This window comes from Mauremys mutica, chromosome 1 (assembly GCF_020497125.1).
Source record: "Mauremys mutica isolate MM-2020 ecotype Southern chromosome 1, ASM2049712v1, whole genome shotgun sequence".
In the NCBI taxonomy this organism is placed as follows: Eukaryota; Metazoa; Chordata; order Testudines; family Geoemydidae; genus Mauremys; species Mauremys mutica.
The window spans coordinates 104,251,754-104,268,794 of record NC_059072.1 but is presented as its reverse complement, the minus strand read 5'-3'; the positions used below and the strand labels follow the sequence as shown (position 1 = coordinate 104,268,794).

The following is a 17,041-nucleotide window of genomic DNA, read 5'->3' as shown; positions in this document are numbered from 1 at the left end:
AGGACTCTTTAAATCAATTTCTTTACTGCACCTCCGTGAGGGGATTAGCGCTGAAATCGGCCTTGCCGGGTCAAATTTGGGACAGTGTGGATGCAATTCGACGGTATTGGCCTCCGGGAGCTATCCCAGAGTGCTCCATTGTGACCGCTCTGGATAGCGCTCTCAACTCAGATGCACTGGCCAGGTAGACAGGAAAAGGCCTGCAAACTTTTGAATTTCATTTCTTGTTTGGCCAGCGTGTTTGCAGAGCTTATGCAGAGCTCATCAAGATGATGTGCACATTGCCCGGCCTGTACTTTGTGAGAAGTCTATGACCATGTCCCTCTCGTCACCGCGCTGCTGTCGCCTACTTGCCTGGCTTTGCACGAAACAATTGTCCGCCGTTGCTCTGACGGAGGGTGGGGTGACTGACGACATGGCTTACAGGGAATTAAAATCAACAAAAGGGGTGGCTTTGCATCAAGGAGAAACACAAACAACTATCACACAGAATGACCCCCTCAAGGATTGAACTCAAAACCCTGGGTTTAGCAGGCCATTGATTTCACAAAACAAATTGGGTCAATTTCTTGTTTTGATCCATCTATCTTTTACATCTTAGGCTGGCAGCAGACAGTGCAGTATGACTGCAAGCCATCGTCATCTCCTGGCTGCTCGCCAGAAGACGGTGCAGTAGGACTGCTAGCCATCATCATCTCCTGGGTGCTCGACAGAAGAGGGGAATGACCTGGCTGAGTCACTCCCACGTCTGCCCAGGCGCCCCTGACCAATCTCACCGAGGTCGGCTAAAAGAGCACCCAGGAATATGACGACGATGGCAACCAATCGTAATGCACCGTCTGCTGCCAAAAGGCAATGAGCTGCTGCTGTGTAGCAATGCTGTCCCACGTCTGCCAGCACCCAGGAGACATACGGTGACGGTCAGCCGAGTGGGCTCCATGTTTGCCATGGTATGGCGTCTGCTCAGGTAACCCAGGAAAAAAGGCACGAAACGATTGTCTGCCGTTGCTTGCACGGAGGGAGGGAGGGAGAGGGGGGCCGGATGACATGTACCCAGAACGACCTGTGACACTGTTTTTGCCCTATCAGGCATTGGGAACTCAACCCAGAATCCCAATGGGCAGCGGAGACTGCAGGAACCGTGGAATAGCTACTACAGTGCAACACTCTGGAAGTCGACGCTAGCCTTGGTACTGTGGACGCAGTCGGCTGACTCAATGCACTTAGAGCATTTTGTGTGGGGACGCACACAATTGACTGTATAAAACGATTTAAAAAAACCCAACTTCTATAAATTTGACCTAATTTTGTACTGTAGACTTACCCTAAGTTACACCCACCTAAGCGTTGGTGTGGACAGCGCTATGTGGTGGGAGAGCTTCTCCCACTGACTTAGCTACCGCTGCTTGCGGAGGTGCATTTATTATGGAGATGGGAGAGCTCTCTGCAGTGATGCCGCTGCACCGATGTAGGACTTTTCGTGTAGAGTAACCCTGAGTCCTTCCCCTGCTTGGGCTAGCCTGAACAAGAGTCTCCCAGAACAGAGAGTTCCATTCCACTCTCTGATGGCAGGGAGGAACAAGGTAAAGAAAGGAAGGGTGGGGGAAAAGGTGCTCGGTTTCTGGTTTGTCTTTAGGCTTTTTATTGTCTTGATCAGGGTTGGAGTCCTTCCTTAGACTCCCCCCCCCCCTTTTTTTTTTTTGGTAACACCTGGTCCAAGCAGTCTCAGGGATTTCTGGCTCAGTGCCTATTTCCTTTGCGGATCTATCCCTGTAATCAGGTGCCTGCAGCACAGCAGTCTTCTCCTGTAAACACCTCTTGTGTGGCAGGCCTTCCCTTTTTATGCTTCTTCCCTTCAAGCAGAGCAAGCATTTCAGGTGTGTCTAGTTAGGGATCACCAAGCTCATTAGCTTCCTCCTTAATAGGGTGTGGACGTGCCCCCTCACAGAGAGGAAAAACATCCACAGATTTCTTTTAACGCTGGTGAAGGGTGAAGACCTGGAGACTCTCTTCCCAGGGCACAGGTACTTCTTCAGCTTTGTCTGTTCTCTTTCCCCCTCTGAGATTGGAGGGAATAGGGTTTTTCTCGCTGTGGGAGGTTAGGGACAATCAATGTCTTTGTCCCTGCAACAGTAAGGGTATGTATTCCTGTACTCTGAGCTGGGGGTGTGGTTCCCGGCTCGCTGAGATTTATCCATGCTCGCTCTGAGCTAGCCCACTAAAAATAGCAGTGCAAGGGGCTAGCCACCCTGATTTCAGTCCTGTCTGAGATGCGATGTAGGTACTCGGGACAGCTAGCCGCTCTCACTGCTGTGAGGACATGATTTTTTAATATGCCAGCTGGATCAGAGCTAGCGCAAGTATGGCTACCCAAGCGGGGAGGTGTAATTCCCAGCTCAAAGTGTAGATGTGCCTTAAGGATGCCCTCTTTGCTCTCCAGCTGAGACGGGTTAGGGACCTGGGTTGAATTTCTCTCCGGCCCCATTTTTCAGAGAACTTAGTACTGCTGCAAGTTGCCAGCTGGCAGCTCTGGAAACGGAAGTCCTTTATGCTTGCTTGTTCTGGAGCTGTGTAAGCTTCCCACGCTGCCCCACCAATGTACCTGAAGGGCCCACCACAAGGTGGAGGAAGAGAATTGTCTTCATGGGCCATCCAGCATTTCTGCTGAGACTGGGGAGCCGATTGTGTGGGCAGCAGTTCTTGTAATCTATTTATTTATTGTACTTATGTCCCCTATTATCTTAGTATCCAGGTGCCTCCCAACCTGTAATATATCTGTCCTCCTATCACCCCCGGGAGATAGGGAAGTATAAGTATCTCCATTTGGCAGAGAGGGACTGAGACACAGAAAATCTGTGATGGAGCAGGGTATGAAACCCAGGTCTCCTGAGCTGAAGGCTAGTGCCCTACCCACTGGACCATCTTTATTTTGTGTAGGAAATGAGTTGATGCTACTAACACATCACCATGAGGTCGCTGAAGAGCCATTAGAGTGGGACTGTTTTTCAGTTGCTGCTTCCCTAGGAGGGGATTTGAACTGGTAACCTTGAGGTGAGAATCTGAGGCCTTCTCCTCAGCCCCCAACCACAGAAAGAGCTAGAGAGCACACACAGTGTGGTGACATGCAGTGCCATGAAATAAAATGTGTTGTGCTGCGTGAGGCAGTGGCTGCACACCCCACCCCCTACCAGTGCTCTTCTCCCTCCCTTCCTCCCTCCCTCCCTCCAAACCTGGAGGTATCACCCAGAACTGGGGCTGCTTTGCTGATGGTGGCTTTGTAGAATCTAGACAGATGGATGAAAGGATATTTCAGACTCCATTTCCATTCAGCCTGTGACCTCTCATTTTTTTATGGCCATAAACACAGGCAAGGTTAACAAGCTAAACAATGTGGTTTTTTTTTGTTTTTGTTTTTTAAATATTTATTGTACCCATTTAGTAGGGGGGTTGGTTACCTTGTCCCAGTTCTGCAGGGGTTCAGTTGCGTAAGCTGTGATCTCATTCTCCATGGGGGCAGACCTCATGGCCAAGCCCAGATGTGCTGTGGCAGACATTTCTGTTTAGCCAGCAGCTATTGGAGTTGCGGGGGGCGGGGGGGGGGGGGGAGAGAGGAGGAGGTCACATATCAAACAGATTTCTAAGGAGCATGGAACTTTTTTCCAGAAAACCCAGCTGTGTTGGCAGATTGCAGGAAAATGTCCATCTATCTCATTACCACGTTTGCTGCAAGCTGTTCCTTGTTTTTAATTTTTTTATTCATCTCACTCTTTTTTTTTTTTACCTTTTACCCATTCATTTTCCCCCTCTTCCTCCTTTCCCCCCTCCATTTCCCTGTCTTAGGGTCCCACTTCCCCCCTTCTTTCCCTCTAGCCTCCCTCTAGCCAGTTGAAAGTCCATGTGTTTGCTACTGTTTTGCATTCACCAGCTGGCTCCTTTAGCCGCACAGCTGGAATCTGCCCCAATTAGAGTTTTAAAGAGAGGAGACTATAAATACAAATCAGCAATGACATATCACTCCTGTCCTTACGCACCTATGGAAAAGCAGAACTGTTCTTACCGGATCATAACAAATTCAGCCCACAATCTTAAGAAGGCTGGCAAAGGCCCAAGGGTTTCTAGAAGGTAGATGTAATGGCCCCCAGATTTTGTGATGCTTGTTCCCAGGTCTGCATAAGACAGAGCATCTAGACACAAAATAAGGAGGGGGAATTATTTATTTATATTACAATAGTGCCTCCAGACCCTAAACATACAAACACACAGTGATAGTCCCCACCCTGAAGAGCTTGGTCTATATAAACAAGATGGGAGCTCCTGAAGAGCTGTCATGGCCAAGGTGTTGGTCATAGAGTACAAGGTCTTCTAGTCACAGGACAAGGACCATGATGAAGACCCAGGAAATGGTGGTTCGTGAAGCTTCATGTCCTCCTCCAGAAGGCTGGTGTCGGCATGGAAGGAGCACTTGACAGGAATGACTGGAGACAAAGAACAAGAGCTACCGACCCTGACTGACAGGAAAAGGTGAAGAAGAATGGAGTATTACAATCTCCCCTCAGAGTTGGCAAACTGAGGCAGAGAGAGATTGTGACTTGCCAAGGTCACACAGGAAGTCAATGGTTTGGAACTGAACCCGGATCTACTGCATCCTAGTCCACGAGACCACCCTTCCTCTGAGATAACAGTCGCTGCGATGGAGCACTGTGATTTAATGACTGTAAAGAGGTGACATAATATACAACAGCCTGATTATGTACTGTGGTGGCTGGTGAATTTTGGGGCAAGTGGGGCACTTTACCTGCACAGCTGGGAGGAGCAGGGTTGTAGCTGGGGGAGTTGTGAAGAAGATAGAGGCAGCAAGAGAGCTGGGAGGGCTCAGGGGTTGTCTCCCTACAGAGCCTGTCCTGTGCCCAGATCCCGCTCCCTGCAGGGGGCTGCACTGCCTGGGTGGTCCTGGCCTGTGCTCCTGGTGGCTCTGGCCCCAGCACTCCCCTGCTTGGTCCTGACTGCAGTATTCACGCCCTCTGTGCTGACCTGCTACTGCGTGCCACCCACCCTGGCCTGGCACTGCTGGGGAAGTGGGAGGTTGGGAGGGGAAGGAGGAGAGGTACTGGTTGTGACCTCTCCCACTCCCCTCCCACCAGAAAGGCCAGAAATGAGTGAGACTTTTCCCTCTCTCTGCTCCCACTAGGTCTGGGGTATGGGAAAGGGGGGCGTCTGGCTTCCCCTTGTGATGTGCCCTTGGACCTACCTGTTCCCTGGAGTCCATCCTGGTGATTGGAGGGGTGTAAGCTGTGGAGCACTCTAAAGTGTTGCACTTTACCTGCCTCGTGTAGACCCTGGCAGTGTGCTCTAAATGGTGCCTCTTTCACCAGCAGGGTCTATACGGGGCAGTTAAAGCCTTTAGAACTTTTTACTGTCGCTACTGCCTGTGGCTTACGCAGTGAATCTAATGCTCCAGGCCCTACAGGAAACTTCTGCTGCTCCTGTCCGACCTTGACTGTGCAGATTGAACATGTGCCACAGGACCGGTGGAGAACAACAACCTGCTGCAAAATACGAATTGTGAACAAAGGAAATATATAGCAGGTTCCTATAGATTTACTGTGTCTGTGATTCGTTTTGAGTGACACACACACACACGTGTGTGTGTGTGTGTTTATCTGCTTTGATGCCCCAATGCCCTCTACACACCACCTGCCACTGATTACATATGAGATATTAGTGAACTTTTCATTATACTAATAATCTAAATGTTTATCCCCTGGGAAGGACAAGAGCAAACAAAGGTAGGAACATTGAGGATGCTGAAATACGAAGTCTTACAACACACCTTTATTCTCTCAAGTCCTTAGCATTCACTATAGAAAGACCCCTTTTTCTTTTCAAATAGGGCACATTTCCTCTGGCTTGTTTTATGGATTCACATTTTTCACTGGATTGTTTGTCTGCACTGTCAAGCGGGCTTGAGCCACGTCCAGGCCGTGGTGTTATGTGAAGGCAGGCAAAAGGCTGGAATGCGGCAAGTTTGTGCTATGGTGATACTTAGTGCTAAGATTATTAGTGCTGAGTATTTATTATACAGCACCTAACGTGGGCTTGGCATTGTACAGCAGCAGGACCCTGAGCCAGTGGTGGGGTTCATTAAATGTGCTGAAAAATTCTGCATCGGCCCTAGAACGCCTATGCTGTCTTCGGAGTCCTGCAGAGGACAGCTGCAGACTGAGTACAAATAACTAATGCTTAGTTTGTCCCCTGGCTGTGGCCTGCCATTTCAGCACTGTTACTAAAGAATATGCTACCAGACACACTATCTTAACCTGGGACTTCAGTTCCCCAAGGGACTGGGCATCCCAGTGAGCTAATAAATAAGTATTTTGTATCTGGAAGCATGTGTTCAAATCCTCCTTTGGTCCCAGATAAAAGTGGTGGGGTTTTTTGTTTTCCTGGCTTGCTCTATTCGGTGGAGAGAATTTTTGTCTAAATCGGGGGCCTGTTCTAACATGAAAAGACTCTGACTTCAATGAGCTTTCAGTCAGCTTCAAAATTGCCACTTAACTGAAGGCTTCGCTTTACAGCTATGATTTTTAAAAATATATATATGTTTCTATTTATTTTAAAAAACTACAAACCTCTAAGCTATTCTACCACCTTGCCCCCATTAGCGTTCTCTGTACTACACAAGTGCGAGAGCTTTGCCCCTCTCCCTGCACACCTTCAGTTATAGCTGGAACTTGATTTCTGTGTCCCCAATTCGTTTGGTTTTATGCCTTGTCCTTAAAACTACTGAGTTCTTTAAGGTTCAAGCCTCTAGTGTGGTTACACATGATTTAATTTAGTGGAGGACTGTGAATGACACAATGAGTGAGACAATTATACTTTATTTAAAATAATTAGTTAAAGCACACAGGCATCACAATGTGACTATACACTGCATTGATACTAATGCTCTAAGATGAGACGATGCATCTGGACCCTCCCCGGATGGTAAGAATGGCTAGCCTATAACCTTTTCTTTAATGGTTCCTTGCTGGTAGTTGGGTGCACATAATTTAAAAATAGGGTGCTACCTTTTTTATAATCACTAAAAACACCCACATTAATTAGCATCAAGCCTGCCTTTTACCATATCTATATTTCCACTGCCATAATTTAAAATAGCCAATGAGGGAGTAGAAGAGGGTATTTAATATTGAACTCATCTTTAATTAACAGCTGTGTAAATGCTGCCATACTAGTAACTGTCATTATATAGAGAGAGCATTTTCCCTAACATTTTATCTAAAACACTTGTAAAATCCAGTGAGGGCCAACAATGTTTACCTCCGGCTCTAATTTATCTCTGACTTGCCTCTGAATTGTCTCACTTCACTTCACTCAGATTTTACCAAACCTCACTTGACTATTGTCAAGCCTATTTTTAGGAACTAGGTTATTGGGCCTACTTAGGTTTCTATATAACATAACCAAGCATCGTCTCTATAGGCTATAGGTCTCTCCACCAACCCCATGTCAGCAACTGTGGAAGACAGAGAGAGCCATGGGTTGGGGGATAGAGCATGGAGCCATGGGAACTGCATATATAGCGATCTCTGCTCAAACTAGTGAAAAGTCTGTGATCTCATCATAATCCTTTCCACTGGGTTCCCTCTGGGGATTTCAAAACAGGCTTCAGGGGTGCAGCCTCACTTTCCAGGTTAAGGGTGCGTATTCCCATTCTGATCAAGTATCAGATTAGAATCTATGGGTAGGGGCAGCAGACCTGGGGGCCAGGTACAGCTAGCACCTCTGCAATGAAAATATTATGGGGGATCTGCCCCCATGTACACTTGGGGGAGGGGGGAAGGCAAGAGCTGGATCCAGCAGGGCCTGAGAGCAGGCAGGAATCCCTGAAACCCTCCTTCCTAGCCTGGAGCTAGCTGCCCTCCACTCCCTGTGGAGTCTTATTACCTCCCCTCACTCTTCCTTTCCTTCCCTCCCCACCCCATCTCCGGAGCCTATGGGCCTGATTCTCCACTGACTGGCATCTCTGTGTAGTCTGGTTACTGATACTGAGAGATCTGGGCACAAGCAAACAATATGTGTTTTAATAGGGGTAAATGTATAAATCTAGGAACAAAGAATGCAGGTCATGCTTAAAGGACTGGCGCCTCTATCCTGAAAAAGAGTTGGGGCTGCTGGTGGCTAATCAGCTGAACGTGAGCTCCCGGTGAGATACCGTGGCCAATAGCGTTAATGCGATCCTTGGATGCATAGACAGGGGAATGTTAGACCCTGTAGGCATTATATTACCTCTGGATTTGGACTAATGTGATGCTGCTGGAATACGGTGTTCAGTTCTGGGGCCCACAACTCCAAATGGATGTTGAGAAATTGGTGAAGGTTCAGAGAAGAGCCACAAGGTTGAGTAAAGGATTGGAAAACAGGACTCTCATTCCTCCCTCCCCCCCAGGCTTCAGAGCCTGAGCTGCAGCCACTACACAGCTATTTTTAGCATATTAGCATGAGCCCTGCTAGCAGAAGTCTGTGAACCGGGGCTTGGAGGCTCACTTCCAGGTGCAGTGTAGATGTACTTACAATGGTAGACTCAAGGAGCTCAGGCTATTTAGCTTCAGCAAGAGATGATTAAGCATCACAGTCTATAAATACATACACAGGGAACAAATATTTGCTAATGGGCTCTTCAGTCTGGCAGGCAAAGTTCTAACATGATCTAATGGCTGGAAGTTGGAGCTAGACACATTCAGCCTGAAAAAAGGAACACATTTGTAACAGTGAGGGTAATTAACCAGTGGAACATTTTACCCAGTATTGGGGTGGATTCTCCATGACTGGCCAATCAAGACTGGAGATTTTTCTAAAAGAGACTAATTCAAACAGAACGGAATTCAGGGAATACTGACAACCTGTGCTATACAGGAGGTCAGAGTAGGTGATCCCAATGGTCCCTTCTGGGTTTAAAATCTATGAATCATTCACCTCGGTGGAAAGTGAGGGTAAGATGGTACAAAATCAGACTGACATCATTTTGCACCTCCTTTCCACTGGTGCATCTGGCTCCAAAAGGTGTAAGGAAGTGAAGAATCAGGCTGAGTCTTTGACTTAGGATACGTCTATCCTGCAAGTGGGAGCGTGCTTCCTACCTTGAATGGACAGACACATGCTCGCTCTGCTTGAGCTCGCATGCTAAAAATAGCAGTGTAGCCAGCAGTAGAAAGGGTTGCGGCTCGGGCTAGCCATCTGGGTAAGAAACCTTCCCGGAGCCTCTGCCTACGTACTCAGGTGACTAGCCTGAGCTATTTTTAGCACACGAGCAGAACTCGTGTGTCTGGCTACCTGAGCTGGGAACCACGAGCTGCAATGTCTCCACGGCTATTTTTAGCGCCATAGCATGAGCCCAAGTCTGTCAGCCCAGGTTGTGAGGCTCGCTGCGTAGACATACCCTTAAGGTAGATAAAAAGGCAATAAAAGACCTGGGGCATGGCTGCACCTGGTCTGGGGCTGGTGACTCAGGCTCATGGGGCTTGGGCTGCAGAACTATAAAATTGCAGTGTAGAGATTTGGGCTCAGTCTGGAGCCCTTGGGCTCCAGAGACTCTTCCCCTCATGGGGTCTCAGGGCCTGAGCTCCAGCCTTACAGCTTTTTAATCCCACCAATTGCTTTACATTTTCCTGCAGGCCCTCGCAAGGAAACGGGCTAGAAACATCCTTTAAAACAAACAAAAAAACGAAAAGAGAAAAAGCTGAGATAAGCCCTTAGACTCCCAGCCACGTGGGGTTGCCATGGCAGCATGCTTTGTGGGCTCTGAAAGTTGGCTTTTCCCACAGCTCAGAAACCCAGTGAGGCCACCTTGCCTTGGCAGGCTTTGTGCTATGGAGCCAAAGGTTTTGAATAGGGTTTGGATTTACAGGACCGGCTCCACTGGTGCATGGAGCTTCGATTATACGGATTTACATCTGCCAAGGGCCTACCCCAGGGGTGGTCAAACTGCAGCTCCTTTTATAGTTAAAGTGCGGCTCCCCAGCAGCTTGAGTTTCCCCCTCTTACACTCAGCAGCCCCCCCAGCACATTGCTTCTGGCTTGTGCCCAGCGGGGAGGGGGATCTCAGGGCTTGGAACTTCAGCAGTAGCGGGGCCCCGGCAAGCACCTCCAGCGGGGCTGACGCCCCAAGCGTTGGCAGCACATCCTGACTCCCGAACATCTGAAAATTGTTGTATGCGGCTCAGAGGGTCAGTAAGTTTGGCCACCCCTGGTCTAGCCCACGTTACTCCGGGTTATTTTCTATTTGCTTTGCAGTCCCTTTACAATGTACTGCTGATAGTTCCCCTGTGTTTTCATGTGAAAATCTGCACGGCTCTAGAACACGCACAGATGTTCGCAATGTTGTAACGTGGTTGCTGGCTCACGCAGGAGATTTAGAAAAAGCAACTCACCGAACAGAGAGAGGACCCCGCAAGCCAGCCAGACAACCAAGGAGAGCCCCACATTGCCGGAGTTTTGCAACACCCCTTTTGGAGCGATAAAAATGCCACTGCCAATGACTGTGCCGATAGTCAGTGCGATGGCCCGCACCAGGGTGATCTTCTTTCTCAGGAACACTGCCTCCTGTCCCCTCTCTTCCTTCGCATTTGACTTTCTGCAAAATCAATCTCTGTCTGTCTTCTCTGTTTGAGCCCTGCAAGCACAGGTCTCCCCGAGAGCTTTGTGTCTAACACCCAACTTCTAGGATTGACACATCCGCCGCAGATTTTTTCCCCAGCCCTATACAGGCTCCCCTCCCTCTAGGCTTTCAGGCTGCCAGAGAATGGCCTTGGCTGGAATCCTCTAGGCATAACAAGCATGAAACATACAAACAAAAACAGCAAAGTGAGAAGGTGAAAGGTGCTTTGTAGCCCAGGCAGAAGGGGGAGATGACATGTCACATTCTGAATTTTACACTGTAAATCCAGCTCAGTGGGACTCCAGCTTGTGGACTTGGTGGTCCCAAGCCAGTGCTTGAGCAGCTAAACCGCATTGTAAACCTAGATTCACAATTGCTGGAGCCGGGTCTCTCAGCTGTGCTCATGCATCCACACTCCATGCTGCAGACCGTCTGACTCAGGTCTGCAGCTTGATCTGCGTTCACACTGCAAAATTACATGGCTTTGACCTACCCCCTAACAAGATCCTAGGACCTGGGGTCTGACCTGAATCAGACTGATTTGTGGGTGGTGAGGAGTGGCTTTGGGCTCAAACCTGAGTCAGAACTTTGGCTTAGTGTGCAGTTTAGATGTACCCAAGGGGCACAGTTCTGATCCGGCTTATCCTGACTTCAGAGGACTTGCTCCTGTTTTACATTAGTGTAATTCAGATCAGAATCACACCCGTACATTTCCCTGTTGGCTTTATAGTGCTAATTTAAAATCCAGAAGAAACCACAAGCAGGCTCAGAACTAAAGCTCTATTTGGTGCAAAATGTTATAGTAACATAAGGCATCTCATGGTGGATCAGAATCCTGGCCCAGCAAATCTATCTCCAACGGTGGCCAGTGCCTGATACTTCAGAGGACAGTTACCCTGCCTACAGCTATCACAAGGTGTCTTGTCTATACTGAGGTTTTACCCACCAGTTTAGTGGCACTGATGCAAATCCAAGGCACTAGTGCACTGGTCTGGTGCAGCTTATTCCAGTTTCAAACGAGGCTGAAGTGCACCAGTGGGTGTCATGACTTTCTCTGGTGCAGTTACATCAGAGTAGATAAAGATCCCTATAAAAGTAACCAGCCCAGGCACTGAATCTGCTCCACCATCCATTGCTATGGTGAAAAATTATGTTTTTACTTGCCCTACACAAGTAGAATTTTGCAAGGCTGACCAAGCTTATTGTGCAATGCTATATGCAAAGGAAAAATTCCTTCTGGACCCCCACCTCACCAAGCGATCAAATTAGCCCCTGAAACATGAGATTTGAGTCCCTTTGTATGCATACCTACAAATGCAGTTACTGGTCCCTGAGTGATTTAGTTCTCTAGTAAAGCCAATTAGGGTCCAGAACCTCTGGCAGCAGTGAATCCCCTCAGCTGCCCGCAGACTGTGTGAAGCACAGTTTGCATTTACTGCTATTTGTTCTAAATTTACCTGCCATGAATGATGCAATTATTACAAGCAAAGACAACAAAGAGGCTCAAAGTCCAGGGGCAAAATAAAGAGAAGAGGGTCTAAGGCAGGATATGGAACGCAGGCCTAAACAGCCAAGAGAAATGGAGCAAGGGAGAGCAGTGAGAGTAGAGGCCTAATCTCCACAGGTAATGTCCCACCCAAGTGGTGGTAGGTACCCCTCAAGCACCTCTCTGCAGCCAGTTCTATATGGCTTGATCCAAAGTGCCCCGAAGTCAGTAGGAGCCATTTCACTGACTTCAGTGGAATTTGGATCAGGCCCAAAATCACAAAGGGAAGCTTAAGGGGTTTGTAACATTCTGACTTGCTGTACAAATGCATAGGTTCATGTAGTGTATGTGCAATGCTCAAGTCACCAGGAATGGGAGGAGTGAAATTGCAGCACCTCCCACTGACTTTAACTGGAGTTGTGGGTGTTCAGGCACTTTTGGCAACCAGCTCCTATTACTTGCATTGATTTAACTAACTGGATTTCTAAATCAGTTTAGTTAAATCAGTGCAACCCTTTTCGTTGTCACTTTAAACTGAACAAAGGTTTCTTTGTGTTCATAGGTGCTGACTCTGTGGGTGCTTCGGGGCTGGAGCACCCATGGGAAAAAATTAGTGGGTGCCCAGCACCCACTGGCAGCCAAGCTCCCCCTGCCCTTGCCTCACTTCCTCCCGCACCTCCTCCCCTGAGCGCACTGGGTCCCCGCTCCTCTGCCTACCTCCCAGCGCTTGCCACCACCAAATAGCTGTAGCAAGCTCTGGAGGGAGGGGGGAGGAGCGTGCTCAGGGGAGGAGGCGAGGCCGGAGCGGAGACTTGGGGAAGGGGTTGGAATGGGGGTGGGAGAGGGTGGAGTTGGGGGCGGGGACTTTGCGGAAGGGGTTGGAATGGGAGTGAGAGGGGGCGGGGCAGGGGGCAGAGCAGGGGTTGAGCACCCACCGGCGCCAGTAAAAGTCTGTGCCTATGTTTGTATTGATTTAGCTTCATTCAGTGTAGGTATAAGTCAGGCTTTATTAATGCCCTGACCCCTTGAGTATAAGCATCCCATTTAGAGGTACTGATGGAGGTGAAAATTAGAGGTGGACTAGGAATCTGTACAGGTATGTGGCTGAGCTGGGTTTGATTTGGTTCTCATCTCCCATTCCTGCAGGTGCTGGAAAGTAGCACGGTAGCATACTCAGTCCCATGGTGACAGTCTCTGACCATGGCCAGCACCAGCTGCTTTGGAGGAAGACACAAAAAACCCTGCAGCAGACAGTGATGGGATAAACTGTTCCCAGGGAAAGAGGCCTCTGAATCCCCAGCAGTTAGAGGTTGGCTTATGCCCGTAAGCAGGGAGTTTATAGTCCTTCACAAACTCTTCAGGATGTGTTTCCCTTTAGTATTTACTGTCATTATTATAACATAAGGGTGGCCAATCCAGGGATGAAGCTGATCCCTCACAGGTGGTGAGGCTGGAGCAGGAGGGGAAGGGATCACACCGTAAGTCATTGGTGAAATAGCTGAAAATGGAGGACAGGGCAGCGCAGGGAATGGTTCCAACAGGAGAAAATGAAAAGCAACAGATTAAAGGGTTGCTGTGAAGCTAAAATCATCTCTGAATAACTCCTTGCCAGGGAACACCCTGAATCATTAATTACAAGAACAAATAGACAATGGTTCTACTTTTTCACACCACTTACGCTATTTCTTTATCCTCTGAACTTCACTTAGCTTGGACCACAAAAGGTGGGTAAGGTTCACTTTCTCTTCAGAGTTCATTTCGCTTCCCGTCTCTCGTGCACTAATGTAAAATCATTGTGCGTGGCTTTACAGCACTGAGTGGGAGTCTTTCCACTGGAAAAAAAACCCCTGATCTGATGCTTTCAAACACAATCATGAACATGTTTTCACTTCATATTTAATTTTAAATCAAACTTTTTTTTTTTTTGGTCCTTAAATAGTTGTCCCTTTTAAAATAGCCTCCAGCCTCTGCTTAAGTATTCTATAAAATGCTTTTCCAACAGTGGAGGCTTCCCTTCTTCACCCACAGCTCTGACTGCATACCTTGACTTTAGTTCCAAACCACTTTTGCCAATACCCCTTAATCCTGAACCAGATCCCTCTATGCTCCTGAAATTTAGCCCCTTCCTCCTCCTTGGCACCTCAGTCCAGACCCAAGCCCTTCCTGCTGCCAATGCAGCTCCGGCCCAACCAGCAGCGTATTATCGCCTAGGCTGACAAGGCCTAGGCCTAGGGTGGCAAATTTGCAGGGGTGGCAAATTTATAATAGCAGGATTTTTGTAATCGTGGCATCAGTGACACCGCGATTCTACCAATCATAGCATGTGTTGAAACCACCAATGACAAGGCAACGCCATTTAGTAAACATACTCGCGAGAATCCTAAACGTTAATAATATGACTGGAAGGAAGAAATTAAGCGGCTCTCAGTTTTGGATCCATGTGCGGTCCCGTGCTATAAGTGAAATCACGCTATACAGACATGCGTTCAAGCGAGGGTCCGCTGTACTTGTAATTTTATTTATAATAAAACTTGTAAATGTTCAATTACTTTAATGATATTTAGATTCATTTTAGTTCAAACAAATTTGTAAAAAAACGAAAACAAGTTCCTATGGGGCCGGGGATGGCAATTATTTCAGGGCCTAGGGGCAGCAAAATCATTAATCCGCCACTGAGCCCAACCTGAAGCTCCCTACTACTTCTGGTGCTCTTCAAAGTTCAACTAGAAAGGCCTTTTACATTTCCTGTGGCGTCCCCACCTCAACCCTCCCCCTCCAGCTCTGTGGGTTTCCCCTCATTTCTCATTCTATGAGGCCACATGGTCTAGCTCAGGGATTCTCAACCTGTGGGTTGCAACCAAAATTGGGTCACCAGAATGTGACCAAGGGTCTCATGGGAAGCCGGAGGGAAGCGAGGAGTGTTGCAGAGCCAGCCTCATGCTTGTCCTGCAGCAGTAGACCCATGGAGCAGGCTGGGCTCGGCTTCCCGCTCTGGGCGTTGCGATCTGGTGCCTGCGGTTGCAGCGCTGCTCAGCTTTGGCCCAGCAGCCCCCTGGTCGTGCATCAGGTTGCAATTCCGCTCACACAAATTTGGCCCAGTTGGGGCCAAATCTGAGCAGTGCTGCTACCTCAGAGCCCAGACCACCCTGGGGGACAGATGCTATGGGGAGTCACTGCTCTGATACGGTGCACTTAGTACTTATTGCGTTAATGTGTAATTAATAAGACAGATATTATTGGTACTCAAGCAATTGACTGGGTCATGACAGGACACTGTTTACAAATGGGTCCTGAGCCGAAAAAGGTTTGAGAACTACTGACCTGGTTCACTGGAACTAGGACCCAGAAACTCCTAGGTTCTAATCCCAGTTTTGCCTCTGGCTGCTGTGTGACTGTGGGCAAGAAACTTTTCCTCTCCTTACCTCGGTTTCTCCATTTGTTAAACAGAGATCATGATATTCACCTCTCTACCTTACAAGAGACTAATTAGCTGATGCTAGTGCTTTGGGTCTTCTGTGCATTGTTCAATCTACGGTATCAGCAATTGCTAGCTAATTTGTCTGAGGAACGTCTTAATCCTGCTACTGTCACTTTAGCCTGGGCAAAGGACCTGAGTGGGTTGTGACAGGGAAGCTCCCCAGCAGAGCTCTGCAAAATAGTGGATGAAGTTGTGTCTAGTAAATACCAACAGCTTGGGAAGTGTTGAACAAAAGAAAAAAAAGCCTCAATGGGTTAAAAAGAAACTGTGCTAGCTTGGTTATAGTTGTGTTTAGCTTGTGTTGTAATAAATCAATAACATCTGATCTGTGAGGCCAGCAGTGCAGAGGCACTCGAGAGATCGGGGCTGAGGAGGAGTTTGGGCTGAAATAAAAATATAAATATCTGAGAATCCATCTCAGTACTGAGGTACAGTACTGAGTGAAGTAGTACGTATATGCGGTAGAGTAATTATGAATTAGGTGTTTGCACTGAAGCCGGGTCAGCGACTAAAGGTGAGTGGCTAAGAGGTTAGAGTCAAAAGGAATTATCTATAGGCACGGGGAAAACAGCCAGGCTCTGAGTTAGAACCTAGAGGGTCTTGGAGAAACCTCAGCTCAGGAAGATAGATCCAGAGTCGATGCTTAACTCTTGATGGTGGGGGCACGTGATCACCCCACGCGTCACCTCTGGGTTGAGGAGCAGCAGCAGAGCCACCTAGACCACCTGGGCAGCGGCAAGAGAACATCTCAGAAAGCATCTCATGGCAGTCAGGCTCTGCAGGCATGGACCAGGTCCTGGTGGTGTCACCAGCTGGAGCCGGGCTCCTTTAGGGGAGAGGCAAGAGTGTGTCAGGGGTGCAGCTTGGAACTGTGCCACCTGTCCTGCCTGGGGAGCGTCTGGCCATGCAGAGAAATCTTGGCTCGGGGAGCGGGGCAGGGAGGGCTGCCAGGCAGGCAGCCGGTGCCCCAGCTCCCAAAGCACGGAGAGCCAGGGGCTGCAGTGAGCTGGGCAGCTCCCACCAACTTCCGATCCTCTGGCTCCTGGCATGAGTTGACGGTTTTAAAATGGTGGGACTGAAAACCTCTGTGCTAAATGGAAGGCAGAAATCGGGGGGGGGGGGGACACACACATGCATTGCCTCTTTTTGTAGATCAACAGCAGTTGAGTTAGATTCAGGGTACACTTACTGTAAATCTGAGGGGACCCAGAACATAGCATTCCAGTACCAGCAACTCTGGGCTCTGAGTGGATAAATGAAAGAACGAAGCAACACAGAGCTAAAACAGAGTGAGAGTAGACAGATGATTTTCATTAGAGGTGACCCATCTTCCAATAACAGGATAGTGCAGTAGAGGTGGGGAATGATTTCTCTCATACAAAGAAAAAGTTTCTCCTGGAAAAAATGGGCCCTGGGGAGT

At 48.4% G+C, this 17,041-nt stretch overlaps 1 protein-coding gene and 1 pseudogene across 2 annotated transcripts in view; one reads left to right on the top strand and one right to left on the bottom strand.

Moving 5' to 3' along the window:
- LOC123344319 overlaps positions 1-17,041 on the bottom strand; it is a 34,231-nt pseudogene that overhangs the window by 15,672 nt on the left and 1,518 nt on the right.
- Positions 16,026-17,041, top strand: part of LOC123350429 (cystine/glutamate transporter-like) — a 32,858-nt gene continuing 31,842 nt past the window's right edge. For both annotated transcript variants that reach the window (XM_044989045.1, XM_044989028.1), the window contains exon 1: positions 16,026-16,135. The gene's annotated coding sequence lies outside the window, so the exon portion shown is untranslated. The remainder of the gene's footprint in view (positions 16,136-17,041) is intronic.